The sequence below is a fragment of the Empidonax traillii genome, unplaced genomic scaffold (genome assembly GCF_003031625.1).
Source record: "Empidonax traillii isolate 1590-97213 ecotype Southwest subspecies unplaced genomic scaffold, ASM303162v1 scaffold1:size7828297, whole genome shotgun sequence".
Lineage (NCBI taxonomy): Eukaryota > Metazoa > Chordata > Aves > Passeriformes > Tyrannidae > Empidonax > Empidonax traillii.
Genome location: NW_020955194.1, coordinates 7,647,705 through 7,657,429, shown reverse-complemented (window position 1 = coordinate 7,657,429; position 9,725 = coordinate 7,647,705).

Here is a 9,725-nt window from a genome sequence, read left to right as displayed (position 1 = left end):
TTTTGTTGTGGTTTTTCTGTTTGTTTGTTCTTTGTTTGTGTTTTTTTTTTTTTTGTTTGTTTGGTTTGGTTTTTTTTGTTGTGGTGGTGTTTTTTTTTTTTTTTTTTTTTTCACCATTATTAGTCCTAAATATAATGAGAGTATGAAGTAGTAGTGCAGATACAGATGGGTATGTCTTGGAAGTTGTAGTATAAATGGACCCTATATTCTATGGAGAAGGTGGAGGAGAATGCAAGAGGCCATGGTAATAGGGCAGAGAGAAGTGAGATCAGGGTAGAGTCTCCAGAAAAGAGTTTCAGGTGTATGTGTTTGTTTCAATAAAAATTAAAAATTACGGTGAAGTTCACATATATGAAACTAAGTCTTGCCCTCAAATTTTACATTTTATTTCAAAGTTAGAGGGGTTGTTGTTTTCCCTCAAAACAGTGGAATTGCTCTTTATGTGATTTATCTAAAGATTAAATGGCTGTTGTTACCTCCATAAAGAGAAACCTGTTTCTCAGACAGATTTTTTTTTTTTTTTTTTTTTTATTTCAGAAGGAAGAGGAAGAGAGAAGGAGGAGAAAAGGTGTGTCTGCATTAGGATACAGCACAGACCAAAAGGAATGAATGGATTGCTTGAAATAGGTGAGGCTGAGGATCCACTACAAAACTGTATGTGTTTTGGGGTCAGAGTTGATAACTTCAGACTCTTGTAATAAGAGCTAACTCAAAAAACTAACTCAAGTAGTTTTTCTCTAGTGTCTGGAGGGTTTTGTCTGTTTTTTTCAGTGACTTGCATAATATTATGACTGGATTGTTTCAGAAAGATTTGCTAAAAAATCCTTGTCTTGCATGTCTTCCTGTTTTTACATAATGTTTCTGATTGAAAACATCCTGTCCTATATATTTGAATTCACTTTCCTTATGTACAACTGACTATTAATGAATAATTTCATATGTCTACACTTAAAAAAAATCCTTTTAGTTGATCGCTTATTTGCAGAGTATTCCGAGGGTAATTCTCTCCCACTTTCCCTTAGCAACAGGTATGTAAATATATTGCATTAGCGCAAGCAAAGTTTATCTTTTGAAACTCCATCTGCTTATGTGGGAACAAACTAGAACATGTAAACATCTCCGTGAAGCTGTATTTCTTTCAAAATGCAGTCTAGAATTTTTTTCTTAATAGTCTAACGTATTGCTTTGATCTCTTTTGTCATATTTACGTATGTTTTAGCAGACAAGTTAATTGTCCAGTATTTGAAGAAGTGAAAAGGTGTCTATTTATACCAGTGTGAATTTACAGTTATTTCTACATCAATATGTTGATTTGGAAAAGAAATACACTTTTAAAAAAACCTCAACTTAGATGCACTACATTTATTTTATTTTTTCATATCACTGATCAGTATCAGAGCACACAAACTGGATTCACCTAGTGTAGAACAAACCCCAAGTAGTTGTTCCAGCAACTAAAGTGAGCTCATTTAATCAAATCAGAGCAGAGCTCTTATGAAGTACAAGTTTTCAAAAGAATGTAGAGGAAAGAGAGTAGGTCACCAGTTTTTTTGCCCTACAAACACGTATTCCCCACTATTTGATTATGTAGACATAAAATATCTAATTCTAGGGTACTCCTTTACCTGCTTAATTTGTTTCTGTTTCTAGGACACATAAATACAATTATTAATTGCTAAAATGTGAAACTCTATGAGTACCTAGAACCTGAGTCCTTAATAGGGAACTGAATTCTAACAAGAATTTGTATATTTCCGAAGAAGTGTAACAAATATATGCACTCAGTGAGCCTGCAGATTGCTAAACTGCTTGATTCTAAAGAATTCTTATAGTAGTTTAAGACTGTCATCCTTTGATTCAGAAATGCACAGAGTAGAATGTGGAAAGTCTGGGAAAAACTTTAATGTTCATGTCAGTGTGCTTCTTGGATCAAGCATTTAAAATTTGTTAGGGCAGGTAATCGTATTGAGAAGATTGTTTCTACATTTGTGTTTCCAACCTAATCTAAGAGAAGTTCAGCTTAGGAATTTTCTGAAAGACAGAGGTTAGATGTTTCTAATAGAAGGATAGAACAGAATCATATTCATTACAAATGTAAGAAAGTGTCTAAATCTCCAAAGACATTGAAGATAAGCTTTTCATGATGATATGAATTTCATGAGTACATTTTTCTTTTTTTTTAAGGAATTTTTTTAAGCAAGGAATTGGAAGACAAGCTCGGATTACCTGAAAAAACAATGTAATTGTCATTGCAGAATTTTTTTGAGCCTCAGTTCTATACATTTTATACATTCTTTATCAGTATTCACAGAAAACTGAAAGAAATTATCATAGATGACAACAGTATGACCACCCCTAGGTAGTCCAAGAGCTATCACTGTGACAATCAAGACAACCTCCTAGTGATAATACTCCTGACGATTTTATATTTCAACTACTTTTTTGATAATATTAGTCATTTCTTAGGAGGAAAAAAGTTGTTTTAAACTTTTCAAAAAATTTTCAGTTTTAGAGATATGGTTAAATATAATTTTTGCTAAAAGAAATAACTTTTGGTTGAAATGTTATGGTTTATTCTTCCAGTTCCTCAATGATTTAATTTTTATATTTTCTTAAATATTTATGTATAGGGTAATTTGTTAATGATAAACTGCATAATTTGCATAATTAAATAGTCTTTGATAAAGAGACATATTTTAGAGAATTTTTATTGGAGTAGAATACTTTCAAGTACTTTATTCGCTATTGCATAACTTTTATAAAATAATGTTTAATGAATTATGGCTAATAAACACAGTTGTGGAGTGCTTTGGTAGTCTTGGTTCTGTTTACCAATGCAAGACATGGATATATCATAGTTCCACTTACTCACACATATTCTACCCCTGGCTAAAGCTAATGCTTGATATCTCAATTACAATGTTAGCCTGAGTTCAGCTAATAATTCTTGTTGCTTTTTATAGTATAGTATCTATTCTATACCCCCTTTGTTTGAGTTACAACATATTTTTTCTCCAATATGTTGCATTGGCAAAAAACAGGTTTTAAGTTGTAAGGTCATTTAATAGCAGTGATCTTATCTATCAGTTTTCTAATTTTGGTCAGTTGCAGAATTATTAATTTATGCCCTTTTAGTAATGCATAATAAAATTATTATAAAAAATCGTTATCATAGTAATGCATACTGGGGTTGCTTCAAGTTAGTACTGTGTTAAATTACAGGAACAACACTCTACTCGCAGAATATATAGACTATGGTGCAGGTCTTAAAGAACTTTCCTAACATTTAGCTACTGAAAAACCATAGAGATAAATTATTCAAAATAATTTATTCAAAATAACTTCTCTAGCCTACTTGGTTTATTCAGACTTCTCTAAAATGCTAGGCAGTTATTTAACAGATTTGAAGTTAATGCTTTTGAATTGCACATATAAATTGCCTCTAGAATTCATGTATATATAATCTATATTATAGATATATATTGTGATGGGCTAGAACACTAATATTGTGGACAAGGCATGTCAGATTCTGCAGTGTATGCTTATGATTCAAGGTAAAGTCTGAAAGGAGAGTAGAAGAAAACATTTTAGTCTCCTCTAATTTACTGTCTTTTTTTCTGAAAGAGCAAGTGATTGATAGTGGTTGAAGACAATTTGAGATAGAAAGTATTCTATTAATTTTCTAATGCACATACTTGTTACCAAGAAAGGAATAAAGTGCTGGAACTCCCAAAGAAAACAAACAAGTTATTTTCTCCAACTTGTCAAGCTGATTTCTGTTTTGTTAATGATTAAATTTAAGATATAAATTACAGCCTACTTTATTGATATCTTGTCTTTTCTCCTCAGATTTTGTAAACCAACCATACTATCACTAGTGACCATCAACTGTTCATGTTATATTACTGAATATCTGGCTTTATCCAAGAAAATACAAATATCTTTCACAGCATATCATAGAGTTAATTATATTTGTTCACAGTATTGCTTACTACAGTATGTTTTAAAAATTTCCATGACACATATCACCTTTTGAAATGGTATAGTCTCGCTTAAAACACCTTTAAGTCATAAATATAATTTATGTGTATGCATTTTATAATTTTTATATTATACTCATGTTTTTATGACTTTAGTTATAATTTATAATAGTTTTCCCATAGTTCCTTGGACTATCTTTTCTGAAAGCCTAGTCAGTACTCAGCCTAGAGATAACCCTTATTGGTCCATTTGTCACTTGAGCAATTGACAGCACCAGATCCATGTCCTGGCTGAGGATTTAAAGGCCACCCAAATCCTCTGCCTCCAGCTAGACTCCAGTGTCCTGTTGAAGTTGTTTCACTTTGCACAAAAAGTCTAAATATCTTCTGGATTAGCAAGGAAATGGAAAGCTGATTTCTGGAGGCGGCAGTACAGTGGAGAGAGCATTGTGTTTTATAAACTGGATTTACCTTTTATATCTAAATTGCCCTCATGTCCTGAAATATAAATCGAAATCTTCAGTTTTTATACAAATTTGGCAGGATATGTATGTATATGGAGGAAGGTATTTATGTGAGATGAAATTTAGTGCATTAACTGGCAATTCAAACTCCAATCCTGAGTGGTTTCTTAAGTGAAATGAATTCAGATCCAGAACAAAGAAAGAATTTTCAGGACTCATGAATTTAACAAAGAATGGAAAAACAATCTAGCTGAAATACATACTCAAAAAGCAACTGAGAGTGGCAAATATATTTACAAAAAGATCATTTTGGTGTTGCTATAACTTACAGACCTTACATTGGTGATGGAAAATTTGAAACGGTAGTATAAACCACATTTTTTCTAAGCAAACTCTTGTCAAATCTGTTAAAATACTATGATGGTTTAAAAAAACAACCATCAGAAATGAGATAATGTAATTTACGTGAACATTCAAAAAGTCCTATCAATATATCAATACCTCTGGTGAGTTTATCAAATAAATTTAGGAAGTGGAGAAGAAAACTTCAGCCATAAAACCAAGGAAGAGAAAAAATATAAAGCAAAGATAGATTATCTTTCACCTGGCAAATACTGACAGAAGGTTGACAATCTTCATGACAGGTACAAGTGTGTGAGTTAGTTGTGACACAGAAGATTGTGAAGAATTTGAAAAGCAGTAGAAGGTGCATATGAGAAGGAATAATTTGAAAAATTCACACAAGTATTTTCCCTTTCTTTTTCAAAATTATGTTGTTTTAGACAGAACTGCCCGTATTATGGCCATCACAAATCTATTTGCTCATACACCTTTCAGTACATCTCTGTTGACATCTGTGGCACGCTGGAGAACATGTTTTCTTTAAGAATCACTAGGAAAGACATGCATGTCAGCAGATTCAAAATTGTCTGCAATTAACATAAGGGATGTGTTTAACATCAGTGAACTCTAGTTTTAGTTGTTCTTCCTACATAAACTGGAAAAAACTGAATGCTAATTGGGCTTCCAAATAAATGTACACAAAGTTGTCACAGAGATAGGAAGGATTATGTTTGAAGATGTACCATATGGCTCATATAACAGTGTTTGTGTGCTTAATTTAGCACATGTATAGGCAGTTAATCATTTGGATATGGAAATATTCATCTTTATTAAAAAAAAATTACACCTGCAATTTTTAAAGTTCTAATTATACTGGCTGTTTTCACAAGTAGTCAAAGACATTTTTCTTAGGCGAATGACTCTGATTCCATATTTCTGAATCAGAATGACTCATATTTCATTACTATATAAAGACGAAGGTCCCCTGTCTGTAATGCCTGAGTAACATATTGTCAGTAACTTCCCTCATGCATATGGGCAGCCTGAAATAATCTACTGGCTCCTGAGTGACTACATTTGTGACAATCTTTGGACAAATCACAGTACACTCTTGAGACCTTCATCAATGATTCTACATATGGTACACAATTTAACCTGCATACAAAGGTGTGGGTTATATTGTGGCTCAGGTGTCCAGCTCATCATGAGGTCAAGCTGAGTGGCTCAAAGTCGTGTAGGAAGGTGAAGAAGCACGGAGACTCCCAGGGGCCACGCTGCAAACTACCATACCAAGCAAGGGGTTTCATTCATCCGCATTGCTACTTGGGTTAGGAAGCAATACAGCTACTGGATCAAAGCCATTTCTCTTTCCCTAGAAGAAGAGTCTGAGTCCTCGGAAGAGTCTGAGGATCTTTGCTCTGGGATCCATTGTGCTGTGTGACTAAAATATGATAATTCCCTGGATCAATACCTAGTGATGCAGACTACAGACTTTAGCTAAGGAATAAAGAAATATGCTGGTATAATTCAATTTATATGTGTGTTTCTATGTATTTCTGGCAAGCTCAGGACCACAGATAGAATTTTGAGATGTATAAGGATGTAGTCTTCAGATGGCACTTCATGTATCTTCTTTGATCTCTAGAGTTAACCTCCTGGGAGCACTTTCTGGTACAGCATAAAAAGATACTTTTATTTTTTGATTGACAGGAAGGAATTCTGACTCCCTGATCCTTATTGAAAAGATTGAAAAAGACTGAATGGTCTTTAGTGGACAAATGTCGGTGTCAGCATTGTTTAATCTCCCTTCAGAGGTGAGAAGAACTAGTGTAACCTTCTATTTTTTAGTGTAATACATTTTGGAGAGTGACATGCAGATTATCTGACTACATAAAATTGAAAGGGTCCATTGATCTCTTTTACTTCTGTTTTAACTAGATGTAAGTTTGTTGTTTCAAGGTCCTCTGAATATTTTGCAGGTTTCAAATATTAACAGGAGGATCCTGACTTTTCTTGCTGCATGCACTGAAGGGGATGGTTAGGGCTTAAAAAGCACTGCCCTCACTGCTTGCACATTATTCCAGAAAAAGGGCAACATAAAGTCCTAACAGTTCACAGAGTGATTGGCAAAGATCTGATGAACCTTCTAGCATTGCTCCTCATCCTTGTAGGTTAAATGCCTTCTTTAAATGCCTTGAGTGATACATCTTTGTCAAGAAACATTGTGCATTAATGCTGTCATATTAAAGGTGTCAGCTGTGGAAATAACACTTCTGCTCCTTCCCTCCAGCAGCTCTTGGCTTCCTCCCCCTTATCATCCTTCTATTATTGTTATTGTTACAGCAATATTTAAAGAATTTACAAGAGGAATCTTTTGCTTTAAAAAAACTATGTAAATTGTGTCAGGAGTTCAAACATCACAAAGAGGCCCTGAAATGAGACAATGAATCCAGCACACCAGTCTGGTTGCCAGTCCCAAGCTTCCAAAGTCAGTCATGGTTGATTTAGCTTAGAGATCTCTAGATTAAATTTTAGGAGATTTAATACTTGTGTATGCTTGCAGGAGAGAGCAGGATGCTTTCCACAGAAACAATAATTGTAGCAAATGCAGCATAAAAAATTTTCTGCTTACTAATTTTTTTTCAGAATGGTTCATATAGACTTTGAAAGGGAAGTTATATCCCAGACTTTAACTGAATTAGGCAGTACTAGCTTTGAGATTAAAATACTATGAATGTTAGGGCCACTAAATTTTGTACAACACAATTGGTGAAGAAGTATGATTAATAGTCTGTGTCTTGGTGGGGCAGCACCCACAAACTGACTATGAGAAGTTAATGTGGTATGTCCCTGGTGCTAAAGAAACCACATATTTCTCTTACCTCTACAATGAAATTTACATCTCTGCTGTGAAGAGGTCAAAGAAAATGGCAAGAAATTAAATGTGCGGTAGATAATAATCAGAATTAGTAGAGCAGTTGGAAAAAATTATAGGTTACTTGCCACTGTTAATTGTAGGTTTTGAGCCTTTTGTTATAATTCCAGACATCTATGTAAGAAGAACCATTAATTAATCTCAATCAGTACCAACCCATGAACATGTGTATTACACAGTTTGTTGATAATAGGCCAGGCAATGCTAAGAAAGGAACATGTTCCAGCAGCATTTCACTGGAAAGAAGGAAGGGATGGATACATTAAGCATGACATTCTTACATGAGATGACCTGAACTGTTGCCTTCCTCTGTCAAAAGCATGAATACAGTTGTGATATTTGGGTTATAGTCCTTTATATATAGATCAAAGAACACTGTCTGGCTCACTTGATGCATAATCATCATTGTGTTTAAAATTGTTTATTGCAGTCTTGTAAAACTGTCACTCCTCTAGCCAAATAATTTTATATTTTTTTCAGCTGTCACAGAAGAAACAGTATAAGGACTCTGTACTTGTGCTGAAAGCAGCTGCCCTCACAGCTGATGTGCCTTTGCCAGCCATACTCAGAACTTAAATAATTGTATCCAGCTCTTCTCAGGTTTTGCCTCTGCCAGTAGTAGGGATGATCTTTTCAAGGCAATAGTAGGAAAATAAGGCATGAATGCATGAAGTAGCCCCTGACTGCACTGAAAGTAGGGGAGAAGGTTCCCCATCATGTGGACTCCCCTTTGTCGAACTGCAGAGAATCACATAGTTATTTTCATTATTTCATTTTATTTCACATTTCTTTGCAATCACAGAAAACACCTAAAGCATGTGCAGACCTAGATTTATGGCAGCCTTATACACACTTCTGAAAATGTAAAGATTATATTACGTTATTATTAGGTTGTTTTATACCTACTTATTACAACTTAAGACTATATATTATTATTTTAAAAATTTTATTAGTATTATGTAAGATGAAATATTATTAGGTAAATCAGTATCTAACATGAACAAAATATTTTATTTTAAAATTAATTTACAGTAAAATTCAGTTATTTCACTTCATTTTAGCCTTATCAACTTCAGAAATTCTTATCTTTCTTGTGGTGTTTATAGGAAAAAACTAAAAATAATACAATTTATCGGCTTTTAACAACAAAGCCTACAAAGACATTTTGGTTTCTAACATGTCTTGCTGTCCACTTACTCTGGACAGTAAGCCATACCGTCCACTGTTTATCATAGCAACTTTGAGATTTCTAAAAACTTCTCTGGAAGTTGTCTTATTGCTATGTGTCTATTTAAATGCAGATAATCTCTCCAGGACTTTCCCGTTTCCTCTAGGTACCTGCAAAGGCAGACCAGTGCTCCCAGTATACACTAGGAATGAACAAGAGGGACTCAGCCATATACCATTCAAATAGCTAAATAAATAACATACACACAAAAAATCCTGTGTAAGAGAGTAAGTATAGGGATAGATCACCAGCTGAGGTATCAGGGTGCATTGTGGCTACTCTGACTAGACCAGGCTATTTCGAGATTAATAATTCAGGAATATTCAACTTATTTCACTTCGGTTAATATAGACCTATTTCGAGGATGACAGACTTGGTCTCCAAATTAAGCCCTTTATGCATCATTGTTCAGTCTTTAAATTAACTGCGTAACTATAAATATCCTCCTTAAATAAAGTACCTACATTTCATAGAATCATAGAATCATAGAATAGATTGGGTTGGAAAAGACCTCCAAGATCATCAAGTCCAACCCCTGATCCAACTCCAATTACTATATCATGGCACTAAGGGCCACATCCAATCTCTGCTTAAAAACCTCCAGGGATGGTGAATCCACCACCTCTCTGGGTAGGCTGTTCCAATGCTTGATTACCCTCTCTGTAAAGAATTTCTTCCTAACATCTAACCTAAACCTCCCCTGGCAGAGCTTGAGCCCATGTCCCCTTGTCCTGTTGTTGGTTGCCTGGGAGAAGAGACCAACCCCCACCTGGCTA